We start from the raw sequence: 17,883 nt of genomic DNA, 5'->3' as shown, positions 1-17,883 counted from the left end.
TTTTCTTTGCGTCATGTGCTGTTTGGGGAGGGTTTTTTGGAAGGGACATCCTGCGTGACACTGCAGTGCCACTCCTAGATGGGCCCGGTGTTTGTGTCGGCCACTAGGGTCGCTTATCTTACTCACACAGCGACCTCGGTGCAAATTTTAGGACTAAAAATAATATTGTGAGGTGTGATGTGTTCAGAATAGGCTGAAAATGAGTGCAAATTATGTTTTTTGAGGTTAATAATACTTTGGGATCAAAATTACCCCCAAATTCTATGATTTAAGCTGTTTTTTAGGGTTTTTTGAAAAAAACACCCGAATCCAAAACACACCCGAATCCGACAAAAAAAATTCGGTGAGGTTTTGCCAAAACGCGTTCGAACCCAAAACACGGCCGCGGAACCGAACCCAAAACCAAAACACAAAACCCGAAAAATTTCAGGCGCTCATCTCTAGTAATATACAGTCACACTATCTATCACTTCAGCAAGTAACTAGTACTCCTCCTAATGCTCCCCAAAATTACTACTGTGTCTCTCTCTACTGTCTCACTCTCTTCTCTATAAACGGAGAGGACGCCAGCCACGTCCTCTCCCTATGAATCTCAATGCACGTGTGAAAATGGCGGCGACGTGCGGCTCCTTATATAGAATCCGAGTCTCGCGATAGAATCTGAGCCTCGCGAGAATCCGACAGCGGGATGATGAAGTTCGGGCGCGCTCGGGTTAACCGAGCAAGGCGGGAAGATCCGAGTCGCTCGGCCCCGTGTAAAAAAACATGAAGTTCGGGCGGGTTCGGATTCCGAGGAACCGAACCCGCTCATCCCTAATTACAGTATAATAATTATACAGCTGCACAGAGGAAAGATGCCATTCAGCAGATGGCCAGGCGGTGGCGCTGAACGGTCACCTCACCGGGCTCTTATCTGCAGCCACAGGTTGCCATGCTAACAAAGCCGCTTTCAAGCCCCTAGTCCCGCCCATACAGCTAACAAACAGGCTAGGTTGCACGGCCTTTGTCCCGGCGGGGGTTCCTTGTGGAAGGCACGGCACGGTAGGGCAGTGGGCGTGGCCGGGCTGCAGGCACAGCAGGTTGGGTTGGCCGGGCGGAGCTGTCCATGTTTGGGCAGGTGGAATATGGAGAAAGAGGAAGAGAGGCGCTGAGATCGGGCACCCGAGGAACAAAGGGGCGATAGGGCGGCCGGCCAGGTAAGATCGCCTCCCGCTCCGGGTTACCGGAAACTTTCCAACTACCCAGTGTGCAAGCATCTGTGGCGGCAGCAGCTCCCCCCATAGGGATAAAGCCTCTGGGATCCTGTACTGAGCTGCAGACTGCCTGTCATAGGGAAACTTCTACACCTGTACCTGTGGCTAGCTGACTGGCTGAGCACCTCACCCGCAGCCTCCTGGCACAGCCAGAATAAGTCATTAATACCAATAAGTTAGTGAGCACAGCGCATGTATCAGTGATGAGGAAGGCGTGCAAACATCTGCCTTTCAGTGTGTGCCCTGTTGCTGTATGTGGGCTGCAGTCATATGGTCAGCATCATAATTTATTGTTATTATTATTAGCTGAGCCAAGGGTCAGCCTCATGTTTCCATGCTTCCTGAAGCATTGTGGGACACTGTAGTCCTCCCATGATAGTTACATGTGGGAAGTTCTGGATGTATTTTCCAGGCAGATTCCATGGGGTCTGTCCAATTAGCCACAAGGAGGGCAAGTTGCCGTTGTGATGGCGTGGAAGCATCGGCAACAGAACCCTAGATTGCCCCACTCGTGGCCCAATCTCATCCCAGAATTTTGTACACAGCGCTATAGGGCTGCAAACAAAAATCTTTAAGTCAGGAGATACTGTAAGATGCAATATATAAACCCCCCCCCCCCCATTCCCCTTATGTTTTAGTCAAGGTTGCTTAAAAATGCACTGGAATTATTTTTTTTTAACTGTGAACAACTATAGGTCTGTTTAGGATTCATTCGCCTTAGTTTGTTAGAGTACTTGGCATCGTATGGTATATTGGCTTTTTTTAAACATCTATCCTGAAGAGCTTACAATTACATTTTTGTTCTATTCCATTCACATGACTTGAATCATTTCAACTGGTTTTGCAGGAGTTAATCTGGGTAAAAAAATGTTTATTATTTTTTGTTGTCAACTTCCTGATATTTTTTTAAATGAGTAGAATATTAAAACACAACTTCTCTCCTGTGGAAGCATTTTGCAGTTAACCCTTCGCAAACCGAGGCTCAACTAGCAGGGATAGAATGGAGAACGAACAATAAAAAGGAAAGGTGGAAAATATTCCCTTATTAGGGAATTGCAAGCACTATATACAGTATTCCCATGCACAGAAATATCAGTGGCTTCCAAAGGTCAGTGCACTCCTACAGTGCCTATCCTACATACAGCTAATCGTCACAGAGAAAATAAATGAAATAATAACAGATTTGTACACCCCTCCCCCATCCCCCAAATAAAAACATGTACATTTAATAGAATTTACAGCAGAGAAGGGAAGTTCCCATTCCTCCCCCATCGCTGTGCTTTGGAGCATGGACCATACTGTTTATGTGGGAAATGAATCCTGCTTTGCAGTCAGACTGATTGTGTATAAGTGGTGAGTGGTAAGAATAACAATACTTTCCTAAGGAATTCAGCAGGTCCGAGTTCTGAAGATGAAATAGTGGATGTGTGGTGTGCAACCTGCACTGACTGTAAATGCATTCCTCTAGTGACAAGCGCTCTGGCTGTTCTCTCTGTGATTTATCTCCATGCTAATGATGCTTATTTCATTAGTTAATTTAATAATTGATTTTTTTTCTCTCCTACTTTTTATTGCCATTTAGACTTTTTTTAATTGATTTTATACATCATAGGTTAATGTCTCCATTCCTAGAAGTTAAAAACTAGTCCTTGCGGTGTCATTCCACCCTGTATTTATCTTTTGTGTTTGACTGGAAGACAACGCTCTGCTACCACAATGCCATGCGCTGCCTTTTATACCCAAGCCTTGCTTTTTAAGGAACTTGACGTTGGAGAATTCATTGTTCTGTGTATTTTAGCAATGACTTTGTTCTGATCATAATAGGATGGATTGCCTCTAACATTACCTTTTATAGAAATCATACAATACTTCTATGCACAGAGCTGTTCCGCATTGGTTTTGTCCTCCAGGAATGAATAGGATACTTCACTAATAGCAAATATGTACACAGAAGGATTGTTAGACGTGCAGCTAAAAGTACATTGGCTAAATACGGTTTATTTTCCGTCTACATGCTGGGTAATGGAGGATCTGTGGTGGAAATTAGTTATAGATGGTTTTGGCATTTGGCTCTCTGGCAGATAAGTGACAACCATTTGCAGTATCCACCGGTCACCATTGGCATTTAGTGATCAACAGTGTTTTAGACGCTCAGGTCACTTCTGTCTGGGGTAACCTTAATGTAAGTTTCAAGAATTGTACAAAAAAGTTTCAAGAATTGTACAAATCAATAAACTACAGTCTATAAAATCAAAGCTAAACCTCAATGCAAGAGTGTGTGTACTGGGAGGCCCAATTTGGTCATTACTCCCTATACACTTACTACTTGCAGATCAGTTACTGTTAAATGTTGTTTACTGTGAGTTATGTTCTGTGGGTTTTTGTTTTGTTTTCTTTTGTATTAAAGGTGAAAGGTAAACCATTAAAGGTGAAGCTACAGCAGATTCTGGTTATCCTTTAATATACTCTGTTACAAAGCATTTTAGAGACTATACGTAATAATACTCACAAATATGCAGATAAAGGTAATTTTGTTACCAGATTAGCTTTTTATGAACATTTTTCAAATTGACTCCGGAGTGTGTGTGTATATGTGTGTGTACATGTGTATGTGTGTATATATATATATATATATATATATATATAATACAGTTGTGCTCATGAGTTTGCATACCCTAGCAGAATTTGTGATTTTCTGGCCATTTGTCAGAGAATATGAATGATAACTCACAAACTTTTCTTTCACTCATGGTTAGTGGTTGGGTGAAGCCGTTTATTGTCAAACAACTGTGTTTACTCTTTTTAAATCATAATGACAACAGAAACTACCCAAATGACCCTGATCAAAAGTTTACATACCCCAGTTCTTAATACCGTGTATTGCCCCCTTTAACATCAATGACAGCTTGAAGTCTTTTGTGGTAGTTGTGGATGAGGCTCTTTATTTTCTCAGATGGTAAAGCTGCCCATTCTTCTTGGCAAAAAGCCTCCAGTTCCTGTAAATTCTTGGGCTGTCTTGCATGAACTGCACGTTTGAGATCTCCCCAGAGTGGCTCAATGATATTGAGGTCAGGAGACTGAGATGGCCACTCCAGAACCTTCACTTTATTCTGCTGTAGCCAATGACAGGTCGACTTGGCCTTGTGTTTTGGATCATTGTCATGTTGGAACGTCCAAGTACGTCCCATGCGCAGCTTCCGGGCTAATGAGTGCAAATTTTCCTCCAGTATTTTCTGATAACATGCTGCATTCATCTTGCCATCAATTTTGACCAAGTTTCCAGTGCCTTTGTATCTCGCGCGTCCCCAAAATATCAGCGATCCACCTCCGTGTTTCACAGTAGGAATGGTGTACCTTTCATCATAGGCCTTGTTGACTCCTTTCCAAATGTAACGTTTACGGTTGTGGCCAAAAAGTAAAATTTTGGTCTCATCATTCCAAATGACTTTATTCCAGAAGTTTTGAGGCTGGTCTCTGTGCTGTTTGGAGTATTGTAAGCGGGATGCTTTGTGGCATTTGCGTAGTAATGGCTTTCTTCTGGCGACTGGACCATGCAGCCCATTTTTCTTCAAATGCCTCCTTATTGTGCATCTTGAAACAACCACACCACTTTTCTCTATCGTCCTAGTGGATGCTGGGGTTCCTGAAAGGACCATGGGGAATAGCAGCTCCGCAGGAGACAGGGCACAAAAGTTAAGCTTTAGGATCAGGTGGTGTGCACTGGCTCCTCCCCCTATGACCCTCCTCCAAGCCTCAGTTAGGTTTTTGTGCCCGGCCGAGAAGGGTGCAATCTAGGTGGCTCTCCTAAAGAGCTGCTTAGAAAAGTTTAGTTTTAGGTTTTTTTATTTTACAGTGAGTCCTGCTGGCAACAGGATCACTGCATCGAGGGACTTAGGGGAGAAGAAGTGAACTCACCTGCGTGCAGGATGGATTGGCTTCTTAGGCTACTGGACATTAGCTCCAGAGGGACGATCACAGGTACAGCCTGGATGGGTCACCGGAGCCGCGCCGCCGGCCCCCTTGCTGATGCCGAAAAGAGAAGAGGTCCAGAAATCGGCGGCAGAAGACTCTTCAGTCTTCTTAAGGTAGCGCACAGCACTGCAGCTGTGCGCCATTGCTCTCAGCACACTTCACACGGCAGTCACTGAGGGTGCAGGGCGCTGGGGGGGGCGCCCTGGGCAGCAATGGAAACCTGTTATTTGGCAAAAAATACCTCACATATAGCCTCCGGGGGCTATATGGAGATATTTAACCCCTGCCAGAATCCGTTGAAGAGTGGGAGACGAGCCCGCCGAAAAGGGGGCGGGGCCTATCTCCTCAGCACACAGCGCCATTTTCCCTCACAGAAAGGCTGGAGGGAAGGCTCCCAGGCTCTCCCCTGCACTGCACTACAGAAACAGGGTTAAAACAGAGAGGGGGGGCACTAATTTGGCGTTAGACATATATATAAAGATGCTATAAGGGAAAACACTTATATAAGGTTGTCCCTATATAATTATAGCGTTTTTGGTGTGTGCTGGCAAACTCTCCCTCTGTCTCTCCAAAGGGCTAGTGGGTCCTGTCCTCTATCAGAGCATTCCCTGTGTGTGTGCTGTGTGTCGGTACGTGTGTGTCGACATGTATGAGGACGATGTTGGTGAGGAGGCGGAGCAATTGCCTGTAATGGTGATGTCACTCTCTAGGGAGTCGACACCGGAATGGATGGCTTATTTAGGGAATTACGTGATAATGTCAACACGCTGCAAGGTCGGTTGACGACATGAGACGGCCGACAAACAATTAGTACCGGTCCAGACGTCTCAAAAACACCGTCAGGGGTTTAAAACGCCCGTTTACCTTAGTCGGTCGACACAGACACAGACACGGACACTGAATCCAGTGTCGACGGTGAATAAACAAACGTATTCCTCATTAGGGCCACACGTTAAGGGCAATGAAGGAGGTGTTACATATTTCTGATACTACAAGTACCACAAAGATGGGTATTATGTGGCAGTGAAAAAACTACCGTAGTTTTTCCTGAATCAGATAAAATAAAATGAAGTGTGTGATGAGGCGTGGGTTTACCCCGATAGCAAATAGTGGCGTTATACCTTTTCCCGCCAGAAGTTAGGGCGCGTTGGGAAACACCCCTTAGGGTGGATAAGGCGCTCACACGCTTATCATATGGCCGCCCTCAAGGAGCCAGCTGATATGAAGCTGGAGTAATATCCCAAAAAGTATATACACACATACGGTGGTTATACTGCGACCAGCGATCGCCTCAGCCTGGAAATGCAGTGCTGGGTTGGCTTGGTCGGATTCCCTGACTGAAAATATTTTAGTGATATAGAGCATTTAATAGGATGCAGTATGTATATATATATATATATATATATATATATATATATATATATATATATATATATATACGCGAGATGCACAGAGGGATATTTGCACTCTGGCATCAAGATAAGTGCGTTGTCCATATCTGCCAGAAGATGTTATGGACACGACAGTGGTCAGGTGATGCAGATCCCATACGGCACATGAAAGTATGGTCGTATAAAGGAAAGTAGGTACTTGGGGTCGGTCCATCGGACCTGGGGGCCACGGCAACAGCTGGGAAATCCAACCTTTTTACCCCAAGTCACATCTCAGCAGAAAAAGACACTGTCTTTTCAGCCTCAATCCTTCCGTTCCCATAAGGGCATGCGGGCAAAAGGCCAGTCATATCTGCCCAGACATAGAGGAAAGGGAAGTAGACTGCAGAACCTCGCAGGTTCCTGAAGTCTGCTTTACCAAAGGCTCCCTCCGACAGGGAGGCAGTATTGGGAAAATTCACAAGCTGTATTTCCAGCAGGTGATAATCAAAGTACCCCTCCTACAATCAAGGAAAAGGGTATTAGTCTTCCACACTATATTGTGGTACTGAAGCCAGACGGCTTGGTGAGACATATTCTAAATCTGAAATTTTTGAACACTTACATACAAAGGTTCAAATCAAGATGGAGTCACTCAGACAGTGATAGCGAACCGAAAAAAAAAAAAAAGGGGACTATATGGTGTCCTTGGACATCAAGGATTACCTCCATGTCCAAATTTGCCCTTCTCAACAAGGGTACCTATGGTTCGTGGTACAGAACTGTCAATATCAGTTTCTGACGCTGCCGTTGAATTATCCACGGCACCCCGGGCCTTTACCAAGGTAATGGCCGAAAAGATGATTCTCTTCAAAGAAAAGGGCATCTTAATTATCCCTTACTTGGACGATATCCTGAAAAGGGAAAGGTCCAGAGAACAGTTGGAGGTCGGAATAGCACTATCTAAAGTAGTTCTATGACAGCCCGAGTGGATTCTAAATATTCCAAAAATCGCAGCGTTTTTCCGACGATACGTCTGCTGTTCCTAGGAATGATTCTGGGCATAGTCCAGAAAAAGGTGTTTCTCCTGGAGGAGAAAGCCAGGTGTCAGATTGTGTTTGGGCTGTGTCCCCGGAGGGGGCGCTAGTGGGTCAGTGGAGGTAGATGGGAGAAAACGAGGAGGCTGGATAACGTTCCTGCGCATGAGCGCAATGGTATTTTATTTGGCAGATGATATAACACAGAATGGTAGCAGAAACAATAATAACAGATGAATAAAGTCAATCACTCAGTATGATAACTGAAAGTCTATGGCAATGGATGACAGATGACTTGAGAAAATAATATCCGGTAATATATAATACAGAAGAACAAGTGTTTGTGAAATGGTTCTGGTTTGGAAACCAGTGCAGGTTTTAAAACAGGAAACTTAGGCAGCAAGGTGTAGAATGGCAAACCTGAGCAGAGGCAGGAGTCTGACTTCACAGTGCAGGTGATGAGGCACTGGCAGCAGCAAGCTGTATCACAGGTGGAGGAATGAAACACACCTGGAGTCAGTCTTCAACTGCAGGCTGAAGCACACAAGGTGGTGATGAGTGTGAAGCCTTATTTGCAGGTTGCAGGTATTGCTGGGCCTTGAAGTTCCACGGAGCTGTGCAGAGTAACCAGGAGTACAAGTTCTTAAGCAGAGAACCAGGAACACAGGAGGAACAGGAACAGATCCTTTCACATGGGTCGCTGGAGAGACACAAAGTCCAGGATGCCTGCAGACTGATCCTGCAGTCTCTTATGTACCCCATGGTGCACAGGGATTGGATGAGTGAAGGAAAGTGGGTGCGGCCAAGCACCGGATTGGCCGCAGTATACTGGCTGTTTACAGACTGTCATGGCGGCGCCCACGCTGCGGCCTAGCAGGAACGCGGCGCGCTACATGCCCGCTGTCTCAGGAGTGTTCCCAGGCCCTTGATGATGTCCCATGGCAGGGGCATAGGTGACAGGTGACCGCAGGGAGCCAGGACGGAGTCCGCAGCGGCGGACGGATGTCAGCCTGGTAAGTCGATTCCTGACAGTACCCCCTCCTTTAGGGGTGGACACCGAACACCCACGTGGTTTGGAGGGATGAGTGCTGTGGAAGACACGGACCAACCTAGGAGCATGGACATCGGACGAATTCACCCAACTTCTCTCCTCTGGGCCATAACCGGACCAATCGACCAGGTACTGGAGACATCCATACCGACAACGGGAGTCCAGAATTTTGTTGATCTCGAATTCCACGCCCCGCTGAGTTCGAACCTTGGGACCTACTGGAAGAGTATTCTGAAAGCGGTTTAGGACTAGAGGTCTGAGGAGAGAAATATGAAAAGCGTTAGGTATACGAAGGGAAGATGGTAACTTTAATTTATAGGCCACTGGGTTGATGACTCTTTCGACAGGGTAAGGACCAATGAAGCGTGGTGCAAACTTCATGGATGGGACCCTGAGACGGAGGTTACGGGTTGATAGCCAAACCTTGTCCCCAGGTTTCAAATGGGGAACCGCACGTCTCTTGCGGTCGGCAAAGACCTTGTACCGACTGGAGGCCTTTTTGAGGGAAACGTGAATTTTTCTCCAAATAGATGAAAACTGAGTCAGAGCAGTAGTGGCAGCAGGAACATCCATATGAGGGAGTTCTTGGAAATCAGGTACACGGGGATGTTGCCCATATACTGCAAAGAATGGTGTCGTTTCAGTGGCAGTATGGTATCGAAAGTTGTGGGCAAACTCGGCCCATGGGAGCAGATCGAACCAGTCATCCTGGGAAGATGAAACATATAATCTTAAAAAAGTCTCAAGTTCTTGATTGACCCTCTCTGTCTGCCCATTCGTCTGAGGATGGTATGAAGATGAAAACTTCAGTTTGACCTGCATGGCAGAACAGAGGGCCCTCCAAAACCTCGCTACAAACTGTACCCCCCGGTCAGATATTATTTCAGAGGGTAAACCATGTAAGCGGAAAATCTCCCGTAGGAAGATTTGGGCAAGTTTTGGGGCAGAAGGGAGACCCTGGAGAGGAACAAAATGAGCCATCTTGGTGAATCTGTCCACTACAACCCAAATGGTATTATGTCCTTGAGAAGGAGGAAGGTCGGTGATAAAATCCATGGACAGGTGTGACCAGGGACGACTAGGGATAGACAGTGGTTGTAACTGACCTGCTGGAGACTGACGAGGAGTCTTGTGCTGCACACATTTAGGACAGGATGCCACGAAATCCTGGATGTCCATTTTCATCTTTGGCCACCAATATGTAGCAGAAAGGAACTTGAAGGTCTTCAGGACCCCAGGATGACCAGTGAACTTGGATTGATGGGCCCAAGATAGCAACTTGGGACGGAGATCTGGGGAAACAAAAGTCTTACCAGGAGGAGGAGCTGGGGAGACTTGAGATGCAGCGAAAACCACGGGACTCAGGATGGAATGTGGCACTGAGTCAGATGTTCCTTCTTCAGATTCCATGGATCGGGATAACGCGTCGGCTTTCACATTCTGCGAACCTGGGCGGAAATGAAGCTTGAAATTAAAACGTGAGAAAAACATAGCCCACCTGGACTGGCGAGGGTTAAGGCACTGAGCTGCCTTTAAATATAGCAGGTTTTTATGATCCGTGTAGATATTAAACGGATGTTTGGCCCCTTCTAGGAGATATCTCCATTCCTCGAGAGCCAGCTTGATCGCCAGTAGTTCTTGATCTCCCACGGAGTAGTTAGCTTCTGCAGGAAGAAACTTTCGAGAATAAAATCCACAAGGGTGGACTTTCCCATCGGATCCCTTCTGGGAGAGAACAGCTCCAACCCCAACTGTAGAGGCATCTACCTCCAACTCGAATGGTCTGTTGACATCTGGCTGAGACAGCACTGGAGCAGACATAAAGGCTAGCTTGATCTTCTGGAAGGCTGCCAAGGCTTCTTCTGACCAGTTGGAATGGTCTGCCCCTTTCCGAGTCAGGTTGGTAATAGGAGCGATGAGAGTGGAGAATCCTCGAATAAATTTTCTATAGTAGTTGGCGAAACCCAGGAATCGCTGGATAGACTTGAGAGAGTTTGGAATGGACCAATTGGCAATAGCTTCCAATTTTGTCGGGTCCATCTGAAGATCCGATCCGGAAATTATATAACCCAGGAAGGGTATAGAGGGAACTTCAAAGGTGCATTTAGATAGTTTCCCGTAGAGCCGGTTCTCACGAAGACGTCGGAGAACTTCACAAACTTGTAGACGATGAGATGGAAGGTCTTGGGAGAAGATAAGGATATAATCTAAGTAAACAACGAGGTACTTATACAGGACATCACGAAAGATTTCGTTCACAAAGTGTTGGAACACTGCTGGAGCATTACTCAACCCAAATGGCATTACCAGGTATTCATAATGGCCATCTCGAGTGTTGAAAGCTGTCTTCCACTCGTCACCACTCCGGATTCTGATGAGATTATAGGCACCGCGGAGATCTAACTTGGTGAAGATGCGGGCTCCTTTAACTCTGTCAAATAATTCGGTAATGAGTGGTAATGGATAACTATTCTTGATAGTAATGTCATTGAGACCCCGATAGTCAATGCATGGACGCAGTCCTCCATCCTTCTTTTTAACAAAGAAGAAACCTGCACCAGCGGGAGATGATGACGGACGGATGAATCCCTTCTGAAGATTCTCTCTGATGTAATTACTCATCGCCTCAGTTTCAGGAACAGACAACGGGTAGGTGCGCCCCTAGGTGGCTTCTTGCCAGGAAGGAGATCGATGGGACAATCCCATTCCCTATGGGGCGGCAGGATATCAGCAGCCTTTTCACAGAAGACGTCTGAGAAGTCTTGATAAGCTGCTGGGAGACTTGACTGTGTCTTTACTTCGGTAGACTTAATGGGACACACTTGGGCTAAGCAGGATTGATGACAATGTGAACCCCATGAGGTAAGCTGCAACGTTGACCAGTCAAACTGTGGATTATGTAGCTGGAGCCAGGGCATGCCCAAGACAATCTCCTGGGTGGCTTGAGGGATGACCAGGAACTTGATCAGTTCAGAATGGAGAAATCCAACTCCCAGAACCACTGGAACAGTTTGATGAGAAATGTTCCCCTTGGAGATTCGACTACCATCCACAGCAGTAATGTAAACTGGACAAGAAAGTTCACAGGTAGATAGGCAAAATTTATTTACCGCAGCTTGGGTGATAAAGTTTCCTGCAGCACCGCAGTCCACTAATGCTGACGCAGACTGGAGCCCAACTGGAGTCTCTAGCATCACTGGAAGGATGAGGTCTTGTTGAGAAGGAGCTTGACTGAAAGATCCTAACTTGACTCCTCCCTTACAAGTCAGGATCTGGCGTTTCCCGAACGCACCGTGCAGGAGTTAATCTGATGGCCCGCAGCAGCACAGTATAGGCAGAGTCTCTCACGTATTCTTCTTGCCCGCTCTTCAGGAGTTAGGCGGGACCTATTTATCTGCATAGGCTCGTCAGAAGAGGGAGACTGGAACTGTACAGAAGGTATGAACCTTGATCTGCATGGCTCACTCCGAGCGCGTTCATTATTGCGTTCGCGGATGCGAGAGTCCAACTTAATGCACAGGGAGATCAAATCAGACAGTTGAACAGGAATGTCACGGGTCGCCAGTTCATCCTTGATCCGATCCGAGAGTCCGTGCCAGAAAGCTGCTACCAGAGCTTGGTTGTTCCACTGAACCTCTGCAGCCAACGTCTGGAACTGGATGACATATTGTCCCATGCTTCGGGTACCTTGACGAAGTTGGATCAGGTCTGCCGAAGCTGATGTCGCACGACCAGGCTCGTCAAAGATCCGTCTGAAGGTTGACACGAAGTCTGTGTAGTTGTTAATCAGAGGGTCAGCACGTTCCCACAGAGGAGACACCCAACTCAGAGCAGATCCAGAGAGTAAGGAGATGATGTAGGCAACCTTGGATCTTGGCGTGGGGAAATTATGTGGCAATAACTCAAACTGTATTTCACATTGATTGAGAAACCCGCGACATAACTGAGGACTGCCATCATACTTGCTCGGCACGGGCAGATGCAGACGTGACACTGGAGCTGATGCAGCCGGCATAGAAGAACTCACAGCACTGGCAGGTGCTGGAGTAACAGGAACAGTAGGAGAGAGTACACTAGGCAGGGATTGCTGTAGTGTATCTAATCGGGAGGACATCCCTTGCAGGAATTGAAGCATCTGCTGCTGCGCAACCTCTTGACCATCCAGACGGGAGACCAGATTTTGCAAGGCCTCTGACCCCACACTCCGTCCACCATCCGAGTCCATCGATCCTGGACTTACTGTCAGATTGTGTTTGGGCTGTGTCCCCGGAGGGGGCGCTAGTGGGTCAGTGGAGGTAGATGGGAGAAAACGAGGAGGCTGGATAACGTTCCTGCGCATGAGCGCAATGGTATTTTATTTGGCAGATGATATAACACAGAATGGTAGCAGAAACAATAATAACAGATGAATAAAGTCAATCACTCAGTATGATAACTGAAAGTCTATGGCAATGGATGACAGATGACTTGAGAAAATAATATCCGGTAATATATAATACAGAAGAACAAGTGTTTGTGAAATGGTTCTGGTTTGGAAACCAGTGCAGGTTTTAAAACAGGAAACTTAGGCAGCAAGGTGTAGAATGGCAAACCTGAGCAGAGGCAGGAGTCTGACTTCACAGTGCAGGTGATGAGGCACTGGCAGCAGCAAGCTGTATCACAGGTGGAGGAATGAAACACACCTGGAGTCAGTCTTCAACTGCAGGCTGAAGCACACAAGGTGGTGATGAGTGTGAAGCCTTATTTGCAGGTATTGCTGGGCCTTGAAGTTCCACGGAGCTGTGCAGAGTAACCAGGAGTACAAGTTCTTAAGCAGAGAACCAGGAACACAGGAGGAACAGGAACAGATCCTTTCACATGGGTCGCTGGAGAGACACAAAGTCCAGGATGCCTGCAGACTGATCCTGCAGTCTCTTATGTACCCCATGGTGCACAGGGATTGGATGAGTGAAGGAAAGTGGGTGCGGCCAAGCACCGGATTGGCCGCAGTATACTGGCTGTTTACAGACTGTCATGGCGGCGCCCACGCTGCGGCCTAGCAGGAACGCGGCGCGCTACATGCCCGCTGTCTCAGGAGTGTTCCCAGGCCCTTGATGATGTCCCATGGCAGGGGCATAGGTGACAGGTGACCGCAGGGAGCCAGGACGGAGTCCGCAGCGGCGGACGGATGTCAGCCTGGTAAGTCGATTCCTGACACCAGGGAGCTATCCGAACTAGTCAGAAACCTCCTAAAACCAGGCCAAGTATCAGTGCATCAATGCACAGGAGTCCTGGGAAAAATGGTGGCTTCTTACGAAGCAATTCCATTCGTCAGATCTCACGCAAAAATTTTTCAGGGGGATTTGCTGGACGAATGGTCCGGATCGCATCTTCAGATGCATCAGCAGATAATCCTGTCTCCAAGGACAAGGGTGTCTCTTCTGTGGGGGCTGCAGAGTGCTCATCTTCTAGAGGACAGCACATTCAGCATTCAGGACTGTGTTCTGGTGACCACGGATGCCAGCCTGAGAGGCTGGGAAGCAGTCACACAGGGAAGAAATTTCCAAGGAATGTGGTCAAGTCTGGAGACTTTTCTCCACATGAATATACTGGAGCTAAGAGCAATTTCCAATGCTCTGAGCCTAGGAAGATCTCTGCTTCAAAGTCAGTCGGTGCTGATCTGGTCGGACATCATCATGGCAGTCGCCCACGTAAACAGACGGGGCGGCACAAGAAGCAGGAGGGCAATGACAGCAAGAACTTTTCGCTGAGCAAAAAATCATGTGATAACACTGTCAGCAGTGTTCATTCCGGGAGTGGAAAACTGAATTTCCTCAGCAGGAATGAATTCCACTCGGAAAAGTGGGAACTTCATCTGGAAGTTTCCACATGATTGTAAACCGTGGGAAAGACCAAAGGTGGTCATAAGATGGCGTCCCACCTGAAGCGCCAGGTCAAGAGACCCTCAGGCAATAGCTGGGTCGCTCTGGTAACACCGTGGGTGTACCAGTCGGGTATGTGTTCCCTCCTCTGCCTCTCATACCCAGGGTATTGAGAATTATAGGAAGGAGAGGAGTAAGAATTATACTCGTGGCTCCGGTTTGGCCAAGAAGGACTTGGTAACCGGAACTTCAAGAGATACGAAGGGTCTTGATTCAGCAAGAATCATGTCTGTTCCAAGACTTACCGCAGCTGCGTTGACGCAGGGGCGGGTGAACGCCGGATCCTAAGGGAAAAAGGCATTCCGGAAGAGGTCATCCCTACCCTGGTCAGAGCCAGGAAGGAGGTGACCGCACAACATTATCACAGTTTAGGTGAAAATATGTTCCATGGTGTGAGGCCAGGAAGGCTCCACGGAAGAATTTCAACTAGGTTAATTCCTATATTTCCTGCAAACAGGTGTGTCTATGGGCCTCAAATTGGGGTCCATTAAGGTTCAAATTTCGGCCTGTCGATTTTCTTCCAGAAAGAATTGGCTTCAGTTCCTGAAGTCCAGAAGTTTGTCAAGGGAGTACTGCATATACAACCCCTTTTGATGTCTCCAGTGGCACTGGGGGATCTCAACGTAGTTTTGGGGATTCCAAAAATCACATTGGTTTAAACCACTCAAATCTGTGGATTTGATATATCTCACATGGAAAGTGAACATGCGGTTGGTCCTGGCCTCGGCCAGGCGAGTGTCAAAATTGGCGGCTTTGTCTCACAAAGCCATATCTGATTGTCCATTCGGACAGAGCAAAGCTGCGGACTCGTCCCCAGTTTATCCCTAGGGTGGTGTCAGAGTTTTACCTGAACCAGCTTATTGTGGTACCTGCGGCTACTAGGGACTTGGAGGACTCCAGGTTGCTGGATGTTGTCAGGGCCCTGAAAATATAGTTTTCCAGGTCGGCTGGAGTCAGGAAATCTGACTTGCTGTTTTATCCTGTATGCACCCAACAAGCTGGGTGCCCCTGCTTCTGAGCAGACTATTGCTCGTTGGATTTGTAGTACAATTCAGCTTGCACATTCTGTGGCAGGCTTGCCACAGCCAAAAATATGTAAATGCCCATTCCACAAGGAAGGTGGGCTCATCTTGGGCGGCTGCCCGAGGGGTCTCGGCTTTACAACTTTGCCGAGCGGCTACGTGGTCGGGGGAGAACACGTTTGTAAAATCCTACAAATTTGATACCCTGGCTAAGGAGGACCTGGAGTTCTCTCATTCGGTGCTGCAGAGTCATCCGCACTCTCCCGCCCGTTTGGGAGCTTTGGTATAATCCCCATGGTCCTTTCAGGAACCCCAGCATCCAATAGGACGATAGAGAAAATAAGAATTTACTTACCGATAATTCTATTTCTCGGAGTCCGTAGTGGATGCTGGGCGCCCATCCCAAGTGCGGATTATCTGCAATACTTGTACATAGTTATTGTTAACTAAATCGGGTTATTGTTGTAGTGAGCCATCTTTCAGAGGCTCCTCTGTTCTCATACTGTTAACTGGGTTCAGATCACAGGTTGTACAGTGTGATTGGTGTGGCTGGTATGAGTCTTACCCGGGATTCAAAATCCTTCCTTATTATGTACGCTCGTCCGGGCACAGTATCCTAACTGAGGCTTGGAGGAGGGTCATAGGGGGAGGAGCCAGTGCACACCACCTGATCCTAAAGCTTAACTTTTGTGCCCTGTCTCCTGCGGAGCCGCTATTCCCCATGGTCCTTTCAGGAACCCTAGCATCCACTACGGACTCCGAGAAATAGAATTATCGGTAAGTAAATTCTTATTTTTTTCAGAGAGTCCTGTATTTCAGCTGAAGTTATTTGTTGATTTTTATTTGCGTCCCGAACAATTTTCTTGGCAGTTGTGGCTGAAATTTTTGTTGGTCTACCTGACCGTGATTTGGTTTTCACAGAATCCCTCATTTTCCACTTCTTAATTAGAGTTTGAACACTGCTGATTGGCATTCTCAATTGCTTGGATATCTTTTTATATCCCTTTCCTGTCTTATACAGTTCAATTACCTTTTCCCGCAGATCCTTTGACAATTCTTTTGCTTTCCCCATGACTCCGAATCCAGACACGTCAGTGCAGCACTGGATGAAAGATGCAAGGGTCTTTCAGGAGTCCAGAAACTCACTGACCTTTTATACACACATACTGATTACAAGCAAACAGATCACAGGTGAGGATGGTTACCTTTAGTAGCCATTCAAACCCGTTTGTGTCAACTTGTGTGCATGTTATCAGGCCAAAATCTCCAGGGTATGTAAACTTTTGATCAGGGTCATTTGGGTAGTTTCTGTTGTCATTATGATTTAAAAAGAGTAAACACAGTTGTTTGACAATAAATGGCTTCACCCAACCACTAACCATGAGTGAAAGAATAGTTTGTGAGTTAACATTCATATTCTCTGACAAATGGCCAGAAAATCATAAATTCTGCTAGGGTATGTAAATTTATGAGCACATATATAAACATTATAAATTTTTCCCATTGGATAACCCATTTTCCATAAATATATTTAGCCACATGAGCATCTATTGACTGATATTTAGACACAAATTAATGTAAGGCCAAGCACCCACTTGCATTTCACATGTGGCTAGTGTTTTGAATCGTGCAGGAAGCAAGTACATTGACTCTAATGCATATAACTAAAGTGTGGGCAGTGGTGCCGAGAGAGGGGGGGAGAGGGTACAAATTACCCGGGCCCAGGTCTGATGGAGGGGACCAGTAAGGGCCCAAGCCCCCTCCCCCTTATCTTGCTGCAGCTCTTTTCCTCAGCCCAGCACACTCTGCTGTGTACTGGGCTGCAGTGTGGCCATGGAGGTGCTTAAAATACAAATTTTTTTTTCTGTACTTTTTTGTAAGGGTACATGACCTCACCTCCTGTGATTAGGCCGTGCCCCTTGAAAAGTACCTGGGCCCAGCCCTGCTCTCGACTGCCCTGAGTGTGGGTACGCATGAAGAGCCCCAGCGTTTACTTTTGTTTAATAACTGAATCCATAAAAGCAATTTCATTTGGGTGCAAAAAAGAGACTCTTGGAAGGAGTACACTGAGGATGCAGTCATGCTGCTCAGTACAGTGCTGTTTGCTGGAGAGTGCTGTAACTGGCTAGTCCTGTGTTTACAGAATTTTCATATCCAGCTGCTGTATTTAGTTTCTGTCAGAGCGCCTGCAGTTGGGTGGGTCAGGCCCATGGGTTTGCATATTTTATTTAGGTCATACACTGGCCATCTGGTCTTC

The 17,883-nt window shown here is 46.8% G+C and overlaps 1 protein-coding gene across 2 annotated transcripts in view; it reads left to right on the top strand.

Moving 5' to 3' along the window:
* Positions 1-934: 934 nt before the first annotated feature.
* KIAA1671 (KIAA1671 ortholog) overlaps positions 935-17,883 on the top strand; it is a 431,335-nt gene continuing 414,386 nt past the window's right edge. For both annotated transcript variants that reach the window (XM_063913220.1, XM_063913219.1), the window contains exon 1: positions 935-1,196. The gene's annotated coding sequence lies outside the window, so the exon portion shown is untranslated. The remainder of the gene's footprint in view (positions 1,197-17,883) is intronic.

The sequence above is a fragment of the Pseudophryne corroboree genome, chromosome 1 (genome assembly GCF_028390025.1).
Source record: "Pseudophryne corroboree isolate aPseCor3 chromosome 1, aPseCor3.hap2, whole genome shotgun sequence".
Lineage (NCBI taxonomy): Eukaryota > Metazoa > Chordata > Amphibia > Anura > Myobatrachidae > Pseudophryne > Pseudophryne corroboree.
This window is presented reverse-complemented; position numbering and strand designations above follow the sequence as displayed.